Below are 21,582 nucleotides of genomic sequence, written 5' to 3'. Positions count from 1 at the left end.
AAGCTTTCTTTCTCTTTCTTTTTCTTTCCCTCGTGACAGTAGTTGACGGCTGCATTCGATCATTATTGTTGTAGTCTGCCTCCTGGAAGACCAGTTCTGGGCAGAGCGAAAAGCATCAGTAATGAACACCCCAGCGAAGATTGAATTAAGTCGTTCCGTCGGGTAGGTGTGTGACCTCTGAGTCTTCCACTCTCCACTCCGCCCATCACAACGAGCTTTTCGAGGCTACCTGGTTCTCTCCTGGCAATGTGTCCAAAATATTGTAGGATTCGCCTGTAACATAGTTGAGAGTCGATCCCCAATATTGACTTCATTCAATATGGACACATTAGTACGCATCGGTACGCATTTGTAATCCGGAGCATTATCCTTGAGCACCACATTTCGAAGACGTCCACCTTTTTTCTCTCCGACTCTCTCAATGTCCCTGTTTCTAATCCGTATAAGAATAAGCAAGCTGCAAGTGCAATAAGCAGGTGTAAGCCTTATATTACAATTAAAAAACAAATTTAATTGTATGTATATTCTGATATACATTTTTTTTGTACAAAATTTTTACCAATGTATTTTTTGATTGACTGGAAAACATTGTTTTTACCAATAGTCCGCCCAAGTACTTATTATTTTGCTTGATGACTTAAATAAAAAAATGATATTTCTTTCGAAGTAGTAAGATTGGGATTTTTATTCAATGAAGAAATTCAGTGCTACGGGAAATTGGATATAAACATATGTTTTCGTACACGCGGTAAAAATTAAACCATTTAATTACACGGCGAAGTATCTATAAAATAAATTTTAAAAATAAATTTTAAAAACTTCATCGAATTACGCCACAAGGTCATCCGAATCAACCAAAGTGCTGTGGTGGATTTCTGGTTTCCGGGAAAGCAACTCGTCAATCAGCAGAAACTGGCTAAAACCTGTGACATCACTGTTAGAGTAATTTCAAAACTATACATTTTTATCAAATCATAGCGCAAATGATACGATACATAAATTATTCTTTTTTCCCTTAGTTTGATAGTCGATCAACATTAAAAAAAAATGAAACCACCGAACTTCCTCATTATGAAATGTGTTTTTTTTTTGTAGATATTATAATAATTTCGTAGTTATAAGCACCAACTAACGAATTGTATGTATAAATTTCAGTACAACTTAATGTTTTATATTTTTATGTATTAAAAATCACCATTCACAGTTCATCTATCTGTTGTTTTTGTTGAAAGTTAAAAAGGTGAAATTGTTATTGATGATATGAATGTTTAATATACTAAATTATTTCACTACTAGGCAACGACTGAAAATAATTTTGAATTTTTAACTTAATATGTAAACAATTTTCAAACATAAGCAGAATAGTAAATGTTACACAGTTCGTTAAGTGGTAACTTTAACCAGCCAATGACAGTCCGTGAGCCCTGTAAATGCCGAGACTTCCCTCGTGCCTCTCCGTTGCAATAAATTTTAATCTTTATTACTCCCTAGGGAGTGAAATCCAACCTAGTCTACAAACATTTGGAGATACTCAAATATTCTTGACTCAACTAACTAGTAAAAATAAAGTATAAAAATTTAAAAGGTGAATCTTACCCACATCGATATTTTAGCTCTTTTACCTATCCAAAGTCAAAAGAGTAAAAGGTTTAGGAAATATGGTTTTTAAAATCTGGGCAGAATGAAAACCGTTACACAATGTATAAAGTGGTCACGTTATCCAGTTAATGATAAGTCATAAGCCCTATTAACGCTTAGACTTCCATTTTCTCCTTTTGATTTTTTCCCTGTCTGCTGCAATAAATTTTAATTTCTTTTTTGATATTTTTAAATAATGAATTTATATTTGTATTGATTTATCAACGTTTTCAGACTATTATACTTAATGTTTTTGCTTTACGCAAAATTAATCTATTTCAAACACGGAATTTACTCAACAGTATAATTATACTAATTAGGCATTTGATTCATTTCGTTACGAAACTAATTTTGTTAAATTACCAAACTATATATTTACAATTAATCTTCGTCACTATCCTGCAGGTCGTTTCAATAACTGGTCGAAACCTCGCAGTGATATTTTTCTCCTACAAATCCCGGCAACTTGTCATCCTGATTGAATAGATGTATCAAAGGGATGCCTTCGGGGATGTCCTGGAGGATAAGGGATGATAAAATATGCTGCATTATTAGGACAAATGATTATTAACGGACTGAACGACAAGGCCCTTAATCCTGATATTTACAGATCCGAATCCAGCACCCGGGAATCAGTAAAAATGGGGAGATCAAAAACACGCACTTTAAAATTCTCACGTATAATTAACCAGCCTTTTTAGATTTGTTCGTTTGTTTTTGTTGTTTTTGACGTTCATGTACTTTTGACGGACTAATTTGGAACGGGATGGCAGACATGATCTAACAAAATCTCATTAAGACTTCCCTAATATAATATAAATGTCACAAGATGTCAAGATGATGAAATCGATGCTTTATTATGGTTTGTTTTCGTAAAGCAATATATCAAAACTATTAGATAAAGATATAAAAGTGTCGTTATTTTGATGACATGTGATTAATGTTGTCAATCTATCTGAATTGACAAGGATGACGTAATTAGTACGTTAGTTGGAAAGTCCTGTGTAGATAAATACTAAGATAATTTCAAAGCATCAGAACACTCCGCTGACTGTGACTTTTTGTCGCTGCGACTTTTTGTCACTGTCACGTTGTTTCACTGTGGATGCGCTCACTACTCACTACTGGTGACAAAATGTTCATTTAGTGATGGATTTCGATGAGGTCGAAGTGATGTGCTCTTGAATTACGCAGAAGGAAAAAAACAAAAAGAACACTACTGGGTACATTCCATACATAATAAACGATTATTAAAAGGAAAATTTTACTCCCTGTATTCTGAATTACGTCAGTCCTCTCAAGTTTTTAAAATTACTTTCGTATTTCAATAAACAGTTTTAAAATAATTGAATTGAAATCTCGTCCCACAATTTTCTTTTTAGATGAATATCAGAGAATTCCTGTATTTTTTTGTAAACAATGCGGGCCTTTCCTCTATTGTCTTCTATTAACGATTCGTTGTCAATATCATATTCTTGCAGAGAAGCAGTCATCTTAAATTTCGCCCGCATAAATAAAGGTTTCAGCTCTTTAGCTTCACAAACATCAACAGATGAAAGGGTTGAAGGAATATAGATGTTCAAATATGGGTAGAATTGTAAATATTTTACAGTGTGTAAAGTGGCCACTTAAACTAGCCAATACCAGGCCATAAGTCCTGTAAATGCCTAGACTTCTATATTAAACTGTCTAAAATGTTCTTCATATCACTGTTGTAATAATATGTTAATCTTTATCATAAGTGAAAAATTCACAATACACGCCCATTAGGTAGGTAGGCGTCTGCCGGTAGAGTAACAAAAATTTCAAGTGAGCGCACTCCCATAGCAATGTACAGCCGGGTGACAGTCACGTCACGCTAATGTTGCCAGCCGCTGGAACTTTTTGTCACAGGATTGTCATATCGCCACAGTGAGCGCACTCTCATATATCTCCATAGCACTTGACACACTATACACATTGACACACACATAGTCACTGTGACTTTTTGTCACAATCAGCGGAGGCTCATTTTCAATACAAGGCACACGATAAAAAAAATAATTCCTCTTTAAAAAGTTTAAATTATATTTTAAAGAGATTGACGCAGCTTGCACTTCGCGTCTTTGAACTTAACTCTCATTGGCGGTGGCCACATACCAGACAAAATTGTTCATTGCCGATCGAGAAATTCTGCCTTAAGAAGCTCTCCATAATCTGGAAGCCTTTTCATCTTTATACATAAAAAAGTTATTCCAAAAATACATAACATGTACTACAATGAATTGAAATTATTAGAAATCTTTTAAAAATCCTTGAAATTAATTTTGGCAGCCACCAGACCCGTATATTCAACAAGACCTCTAAAAGAGCCACGGACACTAGCGAGAAGCTCTATTCGGTTTCTATAAAGATGCTAAAAGCGATGACAGGTATAAGGGTAGTGAATTATCACTCAGACCTGGACATCGAATAACATTCATTATTACTAAAGTCTCTTTTTCTTCATGTCTCAGTATTTCGGTTTATCCAGGGTCCTGCCAACTCCTTCTCAATTGCAGACCACCGTGTTGCTGGGAGTCTGCGTCAACCCCTTATTTTAGCTGAGATGTTTAACGCTCTTCTCACTAAATAGTCATCATCTCTACGCATGACATATCCATACCATCTCATTCTGCTATCTTTCAGTTTTTCAGCTATCGGTGGCACTTTGAACTACCTTCTGAGGTACTCATTGCGGATCCTGTCTTTGCGTGCTATACCACCTGTCCCGCGCAACATTCTCATTTCAGCTATACGCAGCAGCTGTTCGTGCTTTTGAAATATGAATTGTCCACCATTCTGTACCGTACAACAGCGCAGGCCTTACCACTATTCTATAGAACGTACTTTGCCTTTGATTTTAATAGACCATATTTTTATTAAGGTAGTTTTTTTAAAAAGTTGCATATTTTTTTCCTTGCTTATTATGTACAAGGCATATTTTAACTGCAAAAGGTATGTTCCTTCTAATTTCTCTGACTATATTGTGAGTATCTGGTGGTGGAAACTCATATTTATTTATTTGACACTTTATATACATAAACAATTTATCATTTATTTAATCATATATATGTACATTACAAAATAAAATATCTTAATTCATACATATAGAAATAATTAGGTAAAATTAGGAATGTATAAAAAAAAACACATTAGTATACATAATATCCAAAGAATAATATGTTTAAAAAGTAAGAGAATCTAGTGACGAAAAACTCCCTCAGAGACGTGAAAAATGTCAATGTCCAAAGTGATATTGTTCAACATAGAGATAGCCCTTCCAACAGGCATAACCATTGGCAGTTTGGTCCTGTATATTGGAATGTGAAACAGTCTATGTTGACGCTGTCTAAGGTAATTATCAGGAACATAAAAGCTAATGCTCCGCATAATTTCAGGGTTGTCAATAATACCGCGCAACAATCGAAAGAAGTGCGTTGTTAAATACACATTCCTTCTAGTCTTCAAACTGCTGTTACCAAGCATACCCTGGAGGAACTCAGTGGGATAAAGCCATGGATAATATCCGCACTCCCTCATGTAGAGAAATCGAAGAAATTTCTTCTGAACCTTCTCCACCATAAGAGAGTACTTCAACTCACACGGTCCCCAAATCATCGAGCCACTCTCGAGTCTACCTTGCACCAATGAGTTATTAAGAATTCTCAGTACTCGTGTACTACCAAAAACCCTAGCAGTACGCAAGACGAATCCTAACAATATATATACATACACGGGCGGGCATATTGCCTTAAGGCAATTTCTTCCTACCTACCCAAACCGTTCAGTTTGAGAAAATTATAAATACATGGACATATTGAATCTTACAATTTTATACAAAAATTAAAAACAAAGATTTACAAAATAAAAATATAAAATAAAAAAAAACACTATACTATGAAGAGAGGAGAAGGGATGGGAAGGAAAGAAGAAGGATAAAGGAACAATTTAAATATTTAGATAGTGACATTTCAATCTTGACTTGAATGTAAATATTCCACAATCGAGCGGCTACTACTGTGAATGAGGAGGCAAGAAAATTAGAATCATCAATCACAGGAGAAGCCGGATTATTGAAAAGCATTAACAGACCTTCCGTTCCACTTTGAGAGCGTTCAGCATTTTGTGTCGTATTTTTATTTATTTCAACAATCACCTTTACTATTTTTACCATGTGTGATATTACCTCATGCAATAAGTCCTCGTGACGTATCACTGTTACGATATCTTCTAGGTCCTCATCCAGACTTTTACATCGCGCCTCCAGCTGCATTCGCTCTAAACTGAAAATAGGGGTGTCTCATCACCACATGGACAGCTTTTGATTTCTGAGAGCTTGAAACAGTGAAGATAGCTCATAAAACATCCGTGGCCTGTAAGGATTTGAGTCAGTTCGTAGCCAACTTGCTACGTTTTCTTGAAATCAAAAGCATGAAAAATTGTTGGAAAAAAAATTTTAGTTACCTGTTCAGTAGTTTCACTTAAATACCGGTCGTTCCAGAGCTTAAGAATTCTGCTTCGTATTTTTTTTTTTGGCAAAACTTAAAGGAAATCTATCAAAATCAGGAACTGTTTATTAAGATAGTGTTAAGTAATAAAAAAAAACACTCTACTATTGTTTAAATATTTAATAATATAAATTTATCAATAAGAACTTTTATCTGTAATTAATCTATATATTTCATCACTTTTATTGTTTCTTTAATTTGTTATGTGCGAATGATGTTTTATTCAATAGGTACAAAGGTTTTCACCATCACTGTTATCAATATGTTTCTTTTTTGGGTGATACCGTGTGTGTTGGATATCTTCCGACATGTTGGTTACCATTGCAGGAGCCATCTTCAGGGTAAACTGTGTGTTTTGTAGAAAAAAAATTGTGTTTATGTACTAGTAATTTTTGTACTAATAATAATGCAAGCAAATACACAGGCACCCAAATAACATAAACAAAAACGACGGACTTAAATTAAACTTAACGTGGTTTCCAGCACTAAATATTACAAAAACTAAAAGAAATGTGCCTACTGTCAACTGCGACATGGTACAAATTATTAGTTTACCCTGAAAATGACTCCTGCAATGGTAGCCGAAACGTCGTAACAAATTCAACAAACACGATATCAACCACCATCACCAACAAGCTACAAAAAATGGCTTGGTGGAATTTTAGTTTTAGTAAAAATATGACAAGTGATTTTTTTTTTTAATTGCAAAAATGTATAATTATACTACTCGTATTAAAATAAAATTAAATAAAAAAAATAACCAAAAAATAAACAAATTGATGTTTTATTCGTTCAGAAAACATAATTATCAATAGGGTCAAAATACCAATGAATGACCGTTTAAGGTTCAGCTTGTAGTGAAATCCACAATAAAGGTGTTAATTTTATTATTTAAGCGTACAAAATAAAAGAAAACAATAAAAAACACATTTATTTTTCCAAGTACTTTAACTGTTTTATGGAAATACGAATATTACAATTATAATTAATATTACTCTAAAAAAATAGCAGAATCACCAGTGAATGACCTTTACTACCCCAGTAAAAATAATACTCAGATTAAGTTACATCATAACATTATAAAACACCCTAACACATTAGAATATGGATATATTCAAATAATTGCAAAAGAAATAGCATTAAAAAAAACACTTACCCCACCTTTCCTTATAAAAACACTATCAATCTCAGAACAATAACGGGAAGACGCACTATTACCTTTTGACAACTCACAGTTCAAAACTGAAAGATTTGTTTCTTACCAAAATATATGTCCGCCTACTGCTTTTGTAATAATTTCTAGTGTTAAAAGTTTTTTGACTGGACACATGTAGCAATTCTTTTTATATTGTGTTTTATTAACCGATGGTTATTTACTGGGGGGTGATCATTTACTGGTGCTTTGACCCTATTACTCGAAATATACATAATCTTACATTATGAATTTTGCAGGGAGTTAGACAAGCATACAACATTTTTTATTGGTATGCTTATTTATACAACGATTATGTTCAAAAACATATTAAAAATTATGATGCTTTATAAATCTTAATCGAAAAATAAAAATATGTCTCCATTTTGCGGTTCATAATTTTTATTTCATATCCGTAAAGACGGTCATACGTTGAAAATTGTTTGTGATTTTCCTAACACCAAGTATATTTGCTTTCGTCACAGACCTCATTTATATGTAATGTCATTTGAGAGCCGCTCTCATAAGCCCCGCAAAGTTTTGCCGTGGTAATCTCAGCACAGGCCCTTGGTTACAGTTATGCGATAAGCTTTTATCGATGTTTTCCCATAAGTCAACTCCATGTGACTAAATGATAACTTTAATAAAAAAATACATTTAAAGCACTTATTTTGTGGTTATTCATTAATAAAATAAAGGTAAGACAACTTTGTTTTTAACCATTTATATTTTCTACCCACCGGTTTCAAAGCTACACAAGCTTCTTTATCAAGTAATCATTCTCTAATAAATATTTTATGTATATTTTTATTTTTATTTTTAAATCATACAAAACAAAGTATTTTACAAGTATACTGTGTTGAATAACTAAGTATAGCACAACCATATATGCGCCAAAAACCTTTTCTTACACAAGTAGAATAAATAAATAAAAAAACGCTTTTAAGAATTTAAGAAAAAAAGTAGTGAATCTACTAAGGGAGATAAGGTCATTAACATCACATGCCATGCAGATGATGCTATCATAGTGATGATGAGAACATATCCATCTCAGTTAGTAAACATCTGAATGCCTAAGAAATGTCGTATAGTACAATGAACACATGATTATTGGAAACCTAATTCGGATATACAAAACGTGTGTCAGATCAAATCATGGTGTATACAACAGAGGCAAGGATAGATAGAGAGAAAATAATAAATATGAAAAACCAAATAGAAAAAACTAAATAGAGAAACTATAGACATGCGCCGTGGTGCGGTTGATTAGACAGCCAACTGTGAAACTGGCGTCGCGGGTTCGATTCCCGCCAGTTGCAAGAAAAAAATTCAAGAAAGATTTTTTTCTCAATGGGCTCCATGCATATGTTAGAAAAGATGAAAGTAATTGATGATCCTGGAAGAAAATTAAAAACTATTTATTTATTTTCAAGTCTAATTTTATTTTTTAGCCGTTTTTAATTAAAATTTTCGTTTTAAATATTGATTTCTGGCGAATGGATTTCGAACGCATCGTGATTGGTTGTCGTGTTTGTGACGTCATTTATCTTGTTCGACAACGCTGTCATTCATTTCCGCTGGTGTTTTTGGTGGCGACGGTTTGTTTAACGCTTTATTCGCAATTTTAACGAAATGACGGAAGATAATTTTATTAAAGGACAATCGGATAACATTCCTCATGTAAATGAATCCATGTTAATGTTGTTTTTTTCCGAAAATACAAACTTTTGCAGCGCCGAAATGAGGGGAGTGAAAGTTGACAGGTGAGTTTCAAAAATGTTTAACTATAATATATTACTTAAAACTGTCACCTTTCTTTGATATTGAGTTTTTAATATGTTAAAGACGTATTTTATATTCAGCAGTGATACAACTTATCGCCAGAAATGGTGTAAATATACTTGGATACTATTTTTTCCATACATAACCTCCTTTGTTCTGTCATGAGTATTTTAATGGACTTAATTAGTTCTTAATAAACACTTTAGAATTAAAATACTGACTGTTTTATGTCTGATTAATTATAGTCTTAAAAACTGTGACCAAGCACAGAAGGGACAAAATTGTAAATACACTATTTATTTGCAGGTCTTCGAGAGCTGAATATGCGGACAACGCTATTGGATATGTCCAGATCAAAAGAAATAAAAATGTGTGCACTGTAAAATGCCGGGTTACACCAGAGCATAAAATTCGGAAGAAGGCATACTCAGTTATCAGCGTCATTGATGAGGCAAATAATAAAATAATATCGTGCCAATGTGAAGACTGTGCGGCTTCTCAAGGTAAGCATGGTAGTAGACGCATTATTGTCGATGAATAGTTGACATCGGAAGCGTCTTATTTATTTAAAAAAAAGAAAAAAACGTACTGCATTGCATGTTCTTTTTGTATAAATTTGCAGAAGGAAGAAAAATTTTATTGTTAAATTAATCGCGTCGCACATATTTTTTTAATCTGTCAAATTATTAGTGTGTATTGAGCAAGTGCTAGATAGGACGATGTCATGTTTATAAATAACTGTAAAATAACATTTATATTACAGGAGGATGCAAACACTCAGTAGCATTTATATATTGGCTATATCGACGCAGCATTGAGCCCAGCCCTACTTCAGTAGCCTGTTATTGGAAGCGTCCGATAATGGCAGGTATCGGCACCACGATTCCTTTCGTTATGGCCAAGGAATTTGGAAACCACGAGGATTTGCCATCAGGAGATGGCTCGTTTTTGGCAGCTGTAGTCGATGCCAGCAACCAGTTGGGTGATGGTACTTCAAGACGAATGCGTCTTTTTACCCAACATACTGATGTAGATAGGTTATCTTTGCATGTTTTAATGTGTCAATTTCAAAAAGAACAAAGTAATTTTCTCCCAAAAGATTTTTTAAAATATTGTCAGGGTCAAATGAAGATGCCTATCTGCAGAGCTGCTGAACGCTTAACTGTTGAGCAAAACGATATACCTTTGTGGCATAGACTGCGTTTTGCTCGAATCACTGCTTCCAACGCTTATGCTGTGTCAAGGTGCCAGACAAGTGATGGTTCTCTCTGTGAGAAATTGTTGGGAGCCAAGTTGAAAGCAACTGCGGCGTTATTACGCGGCAGGTCCTTAGAGTCCTTAGTTTTAAAAGAAATGCAAAGAAAACTAAATGTAAAGTTTAGAAAGTGTGGCATTTTTTTGTCTCCTGAATACCCCATATTTGGAGCATCTCCAGATGCGCTGTACGAAGAGTATATTGTTGAGGTGAAATGCCCTGTATCTGATGCCACTTTTCAAACATATTTTACAGACGGAAATCCCTCTGAAAAGTATATGGCTCAGGTCCAGCTAGAAATGTTTTTTTCTAACAAAATAAAAGCTCTGTACTGTGTAGCACATCCTGATTTCGAGGAATCTAAGAATGTTACACATTTGTTTATAAATATAAATAAGGAGTATTGCTTAGATTTAATTGAAAAGTGTACAGTGTTTTGGAATTTAGCAATTTATAATAAACTCAAATAAATTCATGTTTTTTTATTACTTACTTATTCTGTTTTATACTTTATAAATACATATTGTTGATTTTGATAGTTGCATTACCTTCGTAGCCTTGTTAACGAACCTAATTTACCTCTTTAGTCTTAGATTCACCATTTCCTCTATTCTTGAAAGGGTTTTTTTTATTTATTTGTTTTATTCTGTATAGTACTTTGTTTTTTTTTTCTACTTGGATTTTTAAAAAATATAATTGTTGATATATTTAGTATAATAATTGCACGTTGATATTTTAGTTACAATTATGTGTTGATATGTTTAGTGATAGATTTTGTTTTGATATATTTAGTTATAAGTTTAAACTTGCTTTGTTTCTTGGTTGTAAATATTTTTTATCCAAAAAAATGTTATATATTATTCAAGTCCCAAATTGAGTTGTTTGTAACTCCTGGGAATATAATACATTACTGTATTATAATTATGAATAAATAAAAAATATATATATTGTACACACAAATGGCCATATTGTTTTTATTTACAGCACTTGCACGTTGTAATACGTCAAGTGCACACGAACACACATTTCCTTCTATAAATACTCCATTCCATGCTTCTTTAACTCTGTTGAGATATAAAAAACATTTGTTTGTTTTGTTAAGCATTTATTTACAAGTTGAGGGTAATATTAGGTTAACAAAACTTTTAATGTTCAAATAATCTTTACATTTATATTGTAAAATAGTGATGGCCAAAAAAAATAAAGAAATAGAAACCGGTTTAGCATAGTCATTGATGATTTTTAAAAAGATTACTGAGAATGCAGAAGGAATCAAGTGCTGGAGATACCGTTTTGTAAATCAACACTAGGACAGAGTCGTTCAAATGTCCTTGCCCTTAAACTGTATAAATCATACTTTTTAGACACAAGAGAAAATGGTAATTTAAGCCTCTCTTCTACTAATGATTCCTTTATAAATTAGGTCAAAAATATAAATGTCAATGTTTTCTTTTCCCGATAAACTTTTAATTTTCTCTTGTATTTTTTCCTAATTTAATTATCAACTTTCATTTAATATTTTTTTGTTCTATTTCTTGTTTTCAGATTCTCTACTCTTACTCAAATTAAAAATTAAAAAAAACAACTTGAATGTAACATAAAATTATTACTCATGTTTTATTTTCTTTTAAATATATTTACATATTATGCATCTACACTTATTGTGCCTCTACACTTATTGTGCCTATGTGGGATTTTTTAGTTTTCATGTAAAGCTGTAAAGTTACAAATATATTATGTAATAAAAAATGTACTAAATGTAAACGAAAAAATTGTAAATAAAAAAATGCTTAAGTCAGTATTAAGTAATTATTGTTATTTTCATAGTTATTAAATTTTAACCAGTGGCTCCTGAAGGTTTATTAACCCACAAGCAATATTAATAATATAATCTAAGAGGCCAACATAATTAATATCGATGCATGCGTGCATTGCCAACATTTTAAATTCCCTTATCCGACTGATTGCACGTTCAACGTTGATTCGTAACGCAGCCACCCTTTTAGCCTCCTTGACCTTGTCACAAGATAGAGGAATGTCCGCGCTCACACTTGGTGGACGAATTAACTTGCATTGTTTTAACTCGAGTAAATGAGCAATGTTTTTAAAACCTCGGTCTGCCATCACATCCATACCAGGTTTCAAATTATCTAAAAATCTGCAAACCTCGAAAATCTTTGTGTCACTGGTTCGTCCACCATATCCTTTTGAAATAAAATTGATGTGTCCGCACGGTGTACAAGAGACAAGGTATTTGATGGTATTGCATTTTTTGTAATCTGACCATGTCGTGGCTTGTCTAATGGGGTTTGAAGGCTTATCGATTTGTATTTCCAAACAATCAATGATAGCTTGGACTTTACTGTATCTTGCAATAAAGGGCAAAGGCAAATGAAGCCGAACGGTATATTGGTCTGGCCAAAATATTAGCTCCTGCAGACAGATCGCTACTAGCTTTACCGTCTTCCTGAAGATCCTGCTTACAGTTGGTTCTGACAATCCAAATTGCATTCCAAGAATTGCATTTGATTCATCCAATCTGATTTTTTTAAATGTTATTAAAATATTCAGGCGCGAGTCACATACTTTTTTGCACAGAAGTGTTAAAATATATGCCATATCATCTGGTATGCCAAGACAAAGTCGATAATTTCTTTCAATACCCATTACAGTAGCCTGTCGTAAAATAACATTATATTTTTGAATTTCAAAAGCATCAGCATTATCGTCAGAAGTATCGTCATGAGGTACAAAGTCCTGGTCATCGGAAGTACTTTTCCATTCTAGTATTTCATCATCATTATCTGGCATAACTGAATCATAGCTTATGGTAAGATCTTTAGGTGTAGGAAAAATAATAGGAGATGTAGCTCTTGTCACCGTTAGAAACGTGGCGTCAGTTGATGTTCCCTTGCTGCGAACAATGACTTTATTTGACCTTAAACTTGCTTGAGTCATTTTACTAGCTTTTTCAACTGTGGGGGATGAAGAAGCGAATTCGAGTTCAACTGCCTCCGTTGCAACATTTATAGATGAAGATGTACAGGGTTGTTCTTCCTCCGGAACTTCAGACGTCATTGTTCTTTCAAGAGTTCCTAAATGGCTTCTTCTGTGTCCCGTTTGTCGTAAAAATTTGATGTTTTTCTTTTGACACTCGAAAATGTGTGGAACAACATTTTTTTTTAAGGACACCCTTCCTCCCATAAGCTTGAATCTGGTAAAATTATCAGCATCTTCTTCAAGCTGTGAAAATAACATTTAACATAATTAGAATACTTACATCACGAAATGGCTAACCATCAAAATAAGTTTATGCTTTTATTACAATATATTGTATTTATTTGACAAATAATATTTAATATGTACATATAATGTATTATCAATCAATAAATAGAAGTATAGAATGTGTAAAATATAAATTTGAACTTACGTTGAAATGATCCTCGCAACAGTAAATTCCGGATTTACAGCTGATTTTGTCAAACTGTCTCTTCATCGCCACAAACCATTTTTTTCTCAGTTTAGCATCTCGTGGAATAGTGACAAACTTCTTTCCCGGTGTTGTATGTGTCGTATTAACACATCTAGGAACTGAACAGTATTTGTACCCAGCCATCGTTCGATAATTGCAACACAATAAGCTTTAATGTTAATATCACGGCAATTAAAATAAAAACAACTCGACTAAACTCAACAACTCGCAAGCAATTAGTTCTGTTTTGACAGATACAGATTCGTACACGCGATAAATGACGTCACACAACAAAAATCGGCAAAAGTTGCCGTTTTAGCGCGAAATCAAATTTTTTAAATTTAAAACCGTAGTACTTTGCTTAAAAGTAAAAAAAAAAAAAAAAAAAGCGCACTCGTGTTTCTCTTTTTTTCCCCTCTTTTTTTTGAGATAAAAAAAAAATATTCTGCATGGAGCCCATTGGTCTGAGTGTTGTGGTGTATTTTTCATAACCTCCTTCCATATCCCCTCTTTCCCACCTTTTGATAAGCCTCTAAATAGAGGCTTAGCGGGTTAATTTTCCAAAAAAAATGTAGAAAAACCTAATAAATCTTAACCTATTTCATTTTAATTATGTTTACTAAATATTAAATCTTATTGTGTGGAGCTCATAAGTCGAGCCATTTTGTCGTGTTGTTCTTGTAAAGATAAGAGGCGTGGAGTAAGACATAAAAGCACCAACGCACCGATTGCTCTTTCTTCTCTACCTCTGCAGCTCGTCACTTACTACCAAGATCTAAGATCTTCGTCTTTCGAAATTATTGTCTACCGTGTAATAAAAATATATAAATTTGTTCTTTATTGAAGAATCATATTCATTTTTATTGAATTTCATTTTTGCTTAGATAAAAAGTGTTCAAAACTCATGAGAGTATCATATATCATAAGATTTAAAAATCAAATACTTACCTTAGTTATTGTGTATACAGACAATCGGTATAATTCCAAATTAAATTTGGTAATGTTTCCAAAATAAAACAACTTGCCTTAGACTTATTAATTTGCTTTTATTATATTAATTTTGTACGCCTATAAGACTTTTACAAAAATACAATTTAAAGAAATTAAAGATAGAATAGTAATCAGAAAAAAAAATTTATATGGAAAAATATAAAGAAGCTTTAAGAAGCTATTTTTAACAGCGTCTGATTTATTTTAAAAAAATAAAACTGATTATTGATCGTTAACTTTCTTCTTTTCAATGTATTCTATAGAAAACATTTTTTTTTTTTTCTTATGAACCAAAACCCGAGTAAAACAGCATTCAGTTTAAACAGCTTTCCCATATTTTTTTATTTTTTTTAACTGCATCCGTAATAAGCTTGGGTTAAAACATAATAAAGATAGTTTGAGATTCTGAAGAGTTTTTAACCAACAAATGTGTAAAAAATATTTTTTCGTTAACATTAAAATGAATGTTAATAAAACGCGGACATGGTATACCAAAGCATGAGTGCCTTGTACGCGTTGGTACGGATTTCATAACAACATTAATAAATACGCGCATCGTTAAATCTGTACCGTGTCATTGTGACTTGGGCCCAGGTCTTAGTGATGACTCCTCCCTTCTCCCCTCCTCAACCAACCCGTCTGCTTCATCTGCTCGCGTCTCTTCTGACACGATGAATATGTAAATGTGAGGATTAGTGTCTGGACGTGTAATACAAGCATTAACATCGATCATCGTTTAGGGATGTTAAGACGTGGCTGAAGAGGAATATGGTTTAAGCCACAAGAGGGTGGTTGTTTGGCGATTAAACATGTTATGTGTATGAGCATATTCCCTCCAGTTTTGATTTGGTTTGTGAAAAATATGTAGATATATTTTTTTTATATTTACTTTGTAAAAAAAATGACCTCGTTGAAATGGGCATTTATTTCAATAATTTTTTCCTTTTTTTATTTCGAACTTTATATATCTAGGTAAAATAGACAAATTCGACGTTTTGTTTTCCCATTTTCCACACCTCAAAAGAAAACCGTTTTTTTTTTAAACAGAGGATCAAAATAAAATTCTCTACGTCAGAACGTTTTGTGTTTTCAAAAATAGATATCATATTTGTTTACCGTGCGCCTGAAGACCGCTGGTTTTTGGATGTTTCTAGTTCCCATAATAAATGATTCATCAATATAGCGAAACTATTAAGACACGCCGATAGTAAATATTTAAAGTGCCATAATCCAGGGTGAAAATACGGCAAAACGTTTGATTCAGATTAACCATTATTAAGTATGCTTACAAAACTTTACTTAATCATGCTTTAACGTAACCATAGAAACAGTTTAGGGTTTCTTAAATAAAACCATTGACCTATTAATACACATAGACACACCCTAAGCCCTCTTAAATTTTTACACTTAACTCATGCTGCCGGCGGCCTCCGTGGTGTAGTGGTCAAGACGCTTGACTCGCGCACGGAAGGTTCCGGGTTCGATTCCCGGTGAGAACACAAAAATTAAAATGTGATTTTTCTCAAGCCTGGGTACTCTGTGATGTAATTCACCACTGTAATTAGTCCTCCTGGCCTGTTGTGGTGCAAAAAAATGTATGTATAAATGTAAATGTATGCTCAAACGCTCAGTCATGGCCAACGCGTATTTAGTCGTTCTTTAACTGCCAGCTAGTTTTGACGTGAGTTTGATATTTCATTTGAAACCCAAATGCCTAACTGCGCGTAAAAGCATGTAAAAACGGTTCAACTAAAAGGAAAAAGGATGGTGTAACTTTTCGTTGATAAGTCAGAATCTAGGTATTTGTTTATGATTGAATTCCGAATCCAAAAATAATTTATATTCAAATATTGAATTTAAGTAGGTTGTAGGTTAAAAGCTGTAAATATGCTAATGGAAAAATTTCTCATTTTGCTGAAAACCGCACGTAAATTGGTCGAGTAGTTATTTAGTCTATCGAAGACATACATACATACGACATGGCCTTTTATAGATATTATTCATTTGTAAACTGCAAAGAGATACACAGTACAAAATTAACACCTCAGAAAATCGAAACGGCAAAAAAGTAGATAAATTAAACCAAAAATCAATAATTGGACTCAAACACCAAATGATCCAAAAGAATATTCTACCTTTAGTATAAACCTTCCTTAAATTTAGATATTAAAAAGTAAAATATTTCAATTATCTGAAATAAAGATGTTCAAACATAGGGAAAACGGTCAATGTTCAACAGTTTGTAAAATGGTTACTCAAACTATCCAGTGACGTTTCGTAAGCCTTGTGAATACCTAAACTTTCATACTCCATTCTTGAACATATTTTCCGTCTCTGTTCCGATAAATGACAATCTTGATAACTCCCTAGGCCCTAAAAATCCAGCCTTATCTACAAACATTTGGACATTCTGAAAACATTCTTATTAAAATACATTTTTATGGTGCAAATTAAATTTTTCTAATTAGTTCTTAGGTTCTAATGAACGAAATTTAAAATCGCAAATATATAAATAAGAAATAAATAAATACAATTTGTGTGTGGCAAGAAGAAAGTAGACCTTAAATATATGGAGGTTCGTCTCTTGATTTCTGATCTCGGTAGATATCCCTCAGATCTCCGTCTTGTAGATTGGTTCAATTAGTCGGGGCTCGTCACAAACAAACCAGACTAAGACCTGATGATGCGGAGTAGCAACAGCTTTGTCAAGATTAACCCATCATCAAACAAACTAATTGAAGATTTTAACGGGTAACTTCTATCGTGTGCCATCAGCTAAATATTGTTATATCCATTTTTTCGGTCCATAAAATTAATACTTTTAAAGCTCTTTTATTTAGATTCACAAACAAAAGAAAACATATTCTTTTAACAATTTCCACAATTATAAATGAGTTTTTTCCTTCAAATTACTTGTGAATAAAAGTGTTTCAAATGTATTTAAAGATAAGTATATATAAATATTAACTAACTACAACAAAGATGAAGAATATTTTAGAGAAGGGAATATGAAAGTCTAGGCATTTGCGGGGCTTATGACCTGTCGTTGGCTGGTTTACGTAACCACTTTATACACTGTGTAACATTCACCATTAGGGGGTGAAATCCAGTATTTTATCTACAAACATTTGGATGATCTCAAAATTATGTAAATATGTTTTTCTGTATTTTGTGTAGTTCGAATCAAAGTTCAAACAATCATAAAGGATTCTTATATGAACAAATTAATTAATTTAACAAAAAAAACATTAGAATTAAGGAAATTATATTTTTAGTGGAATCATATTCTAAAAATATGAATACATATAACTTATTTGTCATTATTTTAAAGACATCTGTTTTGAAAGTAGCAGTGTAAAACACCTTTATAAATATATGTTTTATGTTGTTCTATCCGGGAATCGAATCCAGTACCTCAAGTTTGGTAAGCGACCACTACTACACTACGAAGCGGATTTATCCCGGCTTGTTTTTGTTTTTGAGGATTTTTACCTTAGAGTAAGTAGTATTTTAGTGAAAAACACTCGTCGAGGATTCTAATTCTATTTCACACATAGAACTGTATTTTTCATCCGCCTGGATTTAGCAATTAATATAAACTTTGATTTAGGATTTTAGCAATTAATATAAACACGAGAGTAAGTTTTATGCCATTAAAAAAAAATACTAGTTTAATCTTCTTCTTCTTCTTACGATTCCTCTCTCCGATGGAGGTTGGAAATCATCATTGCGATTCTTACTTTATTGGCAGCTGCCCTGAACAAGGACTGGGTGCTGCAATGGAACCAGTCGCGCAAGTTCTTAAGCCAAGAGATGCGCCTTCTACCTGCACTGCGTCTCCCTTCAATCCTTCCCTGTAGAATGACTTGTAAAATTTTATATTTTTTGCCTCATTACATGCCCAAAGTACTCAAGTTTTCTTTTCTTTATGGTCTTCAGTACCTCTTTATCTTTTTCCATTCGTCGGAGAACATCATCGTTTCGGACTCTATCCACCCAGGAGATTTTTAAAATCCTCCTGTAGCACCACATTTCAAAGGGTTCGATCTTTTTTGAAGTGTTTTGGGTGAGTGTCCACGTTTTATCGCCGTAAAAAAGTACTGAGAAGACGTAATATCGAGTAATGCGCATTCGGAGGTCTAAATTAAAGTCTCTACTGCAAAGAAGGTCACGCATCCTAAAAAGCAGTCTCACGTCACCTCTATTCTGACTTTGATCTCTTGCGAGTGATCCCATTTATCATTCAGCCAGCATCCTAAATATTTATATTGATGAACTTGCTCAATAAACTGCGTTCCAAGATTTAAAGTCACTGGGAAATTTTGTGGCTTTTTCCGAATAACCATACCAGTTTAATCTCAAAACATAAAAAATGTAAATATAAATATAATTTCAAAAATTCTGACTTATTTTTAAATATAAATATATTCAAAATATTAATGTTCCATGTCTTCAAATTCTTGATAGAATACAAAAATAAATGAAAATTTCGAATTTCTTTACTCATTACTTGAAGTCTAAAACTCTGTTGACCTTCCAAATCCAATTCAGAAAAACACTTAAAAATAAGTGTTACTAAACAGTTACTGGAATTAATATTTCAAAAAGACCAGCTTTGAAACGGTTTGCATTATATTTAGTATACTAGTGAAAAGTACATAGGTTTTTTTATTTAATTTTTACGTCTCTATTCGAGTGGATTTAGCACATTTTATTTCTAGAGTTAGAATTCACAACCGTATGGTTAACGTACTTGTTTTGTATGGGTCGTCTATGTGTGTGTACATATTATGTATGTGAGTTTATATATGTGTTACTAAGTGAACGAGACAGAAAAATCCATAAGAACTGACTACCTATAAATTTAATGCCCATATTATGAATATTACATTGACAGAAATAAATGTTATAAATTAGATTGCATACATCGTTTTAATAGCTGAGAAAGTAATAAATTATGTTTGTCGGTTAGATATGTTTGCATTCGCTTCGTAAATTTCTGATTACGTAATGATAAAATATTTCGGATCATAGATAACAAATGAAACATCGTGATTACATGATCGAAATTGTATTTATCCAGTAAGGAGATAGAAGGCATTGAATGCATTTCGAAAACAAGCATTTAACACAACATTACATACAATATGACGTCATTTATTCATCGTTTTTTTTAACTTAGCCTATATCTAAACCAGTTGTCAGTATGATAAAGTCAGAAGCGACAAAATGCAGTGGAAAGTAACTATTCATTTACTTAGTTTTAAACTAGTAGATACATAATTTTATGAATGTCCTGTTATTTACTTAAATCTAATTTATCATTAATAAAGTATATGTTTTTTAACTATTAATACCAGTGAACTATAGATTAAACGTTTTAGTTGATGATTATCAGTTGGCTTTTCCTGGAGAGTTTGAAAGTGATTTTCTCTTCAGAGCTAATGCTGGGATGTTTTTGATATTCTCACAATAGAATATCCCTACTGATTCCGAAAATAGAAGCTTACTAAAAGCAGAAAAAACATTTTTGTGAATTATAATACGTGTGCATAATAAGCAAGGTAAATAATAATTGCAACTCCCATAGAAAAAAACGTTTAGGTTAAGTTCAATGTATTCTATTTCAACAATGTTTGAGTATGTCCAAATGCTTGCAGACGGGCTGGATTTTCTCCCTAGGGAGTCATTCATATTTAAATTTATTTCAACAGAGTGAAAAAACATTTTTGAGAAGGGAATATGGAAGTCTATGCATTTTCAGGGCTTACGACCTGTCATTGGCTGGTTTAAGTGGCCATTATACACACTGCGTAACATTTACTATTCTGCCCATCTTTGAACATCCGAATTTCCTCAACTCTTCCATCTGTTGACTTTTGTGAAGTAAAAGAGCTGAAACCTTTATCACGTGGGTGAGATTCCATATTCTCTTTCATATTCCATTCTCAAAAATGTTTTCCCTCTCTGTTGAATTAAATTTAAAAATGAATGACTCCCTAAGAAGGAAATCCAGCCAGTCTGCAAGCATTTGGACATACTCAAACATTGTTTAACCCGGTAAAAGAAGAAGTATAAAAATTGGAAAATTGTTTTAGGCGTTGCCTAGTAGGTGATTTGGTTCAGCCGGATAAATCTTACCCACGCCCACGTGATAAAGGTTTCAGCTCTTTTACTTCACAAAAGTCAACAGATGGAAGAGTTGAGGAAATGTGGATGTTCAAACATGGGCAGAATGGTGAATGTTACGCAGTGTGTAAAGTGACCACTCAAACCAGCCAATGACAGATCATAAGCCCTGTAAATGCCTAAACTTCCTTATTCCCCTCTCAAAAATGTTTTTCCTCTCTGTTGAAGTAAATTTAAATATTCTATTTCATTTATGCTAATCCATTTAAGCTTTTATAGGCCTGCCGATTGGCTTCAAATAATAAAATAAAATAAAGAAATACATTTAACACATAAAATCAAATTTAATACACACTTATACTTTCGACTTAATTAAATAAAGTTTTTTTGTGCTCTTATTTGTACTAATATTTCTTCATATATATGTCGGTATGTTAAGCTCGGTGCATCAACGAATTCTGTGATTTCGCCTTTTTTCGAAATGGGAGCTTATTTTATTTATTGTTTCAATACCCACGTTTATATTGATGAGAAGTATTTTTTGCTTATTAAAATAATACACATTTATTTTTTTAAATATAAAACATTACATAAA

General features: G+C 32.8%; 2 long non-coding RNA genes across 2 annotated transcripts; one reads left to right on the top strand and one right to left on the bottom strand.

Moving 5' to 3' along the window:
• The first annotated feature begins 9,504 nt into the window (after positions 1–9,504).
• LOC148282302 (uncharacterized) lies at positions 9,505–10,495 on the top strand. The gene is made up of 2 exons (XR_015822129.1): positions 9,505–9,644; positions 9,905–10,495. It is a non-coding gene; the product is annotated as an uncharacterized LOC148282302 (long non-coding RNA).
• Positions 10,496–12,588: 2,093 nt separating this feature from the next.
• On the bottom strand, positions 12,589–14,256 carry LOC148282301 (uncharacterized). Its single transcript, XR_015822130.1, has 2 exons — positions 13,827–14,256; positions 12,589–13,639 (listed from the first exon to the last, which is right to left on the bottom strand). It is a non-coding gene; the product is annotated as an uncharacterized LOC148282301 (long non-coding RNA).
• Positions 14,257–21,582: the final 7,326 nt, after the last annotated feature.

This window comes from Micrasema longulum, unplaced genomic scaffold (assembly GCF_059751315.1).
Source record: "Micrasema longulum isolate JH-2025_06_02 unplaced genomic scaffold, ASM5975131v1 h1tg000341l, whole genome shotgun sequence".
Classification (NCBI taxonomy): domain Eukaryota; kingdom Metazoa; phylum Arthropoda; class Insecta; order Trichoptera; family Brachycentridae; genus Micrasema; species Micrasema longulum.
This window is presented reverse-complemented; position numbering and strand designations above follow the sequence as displayed.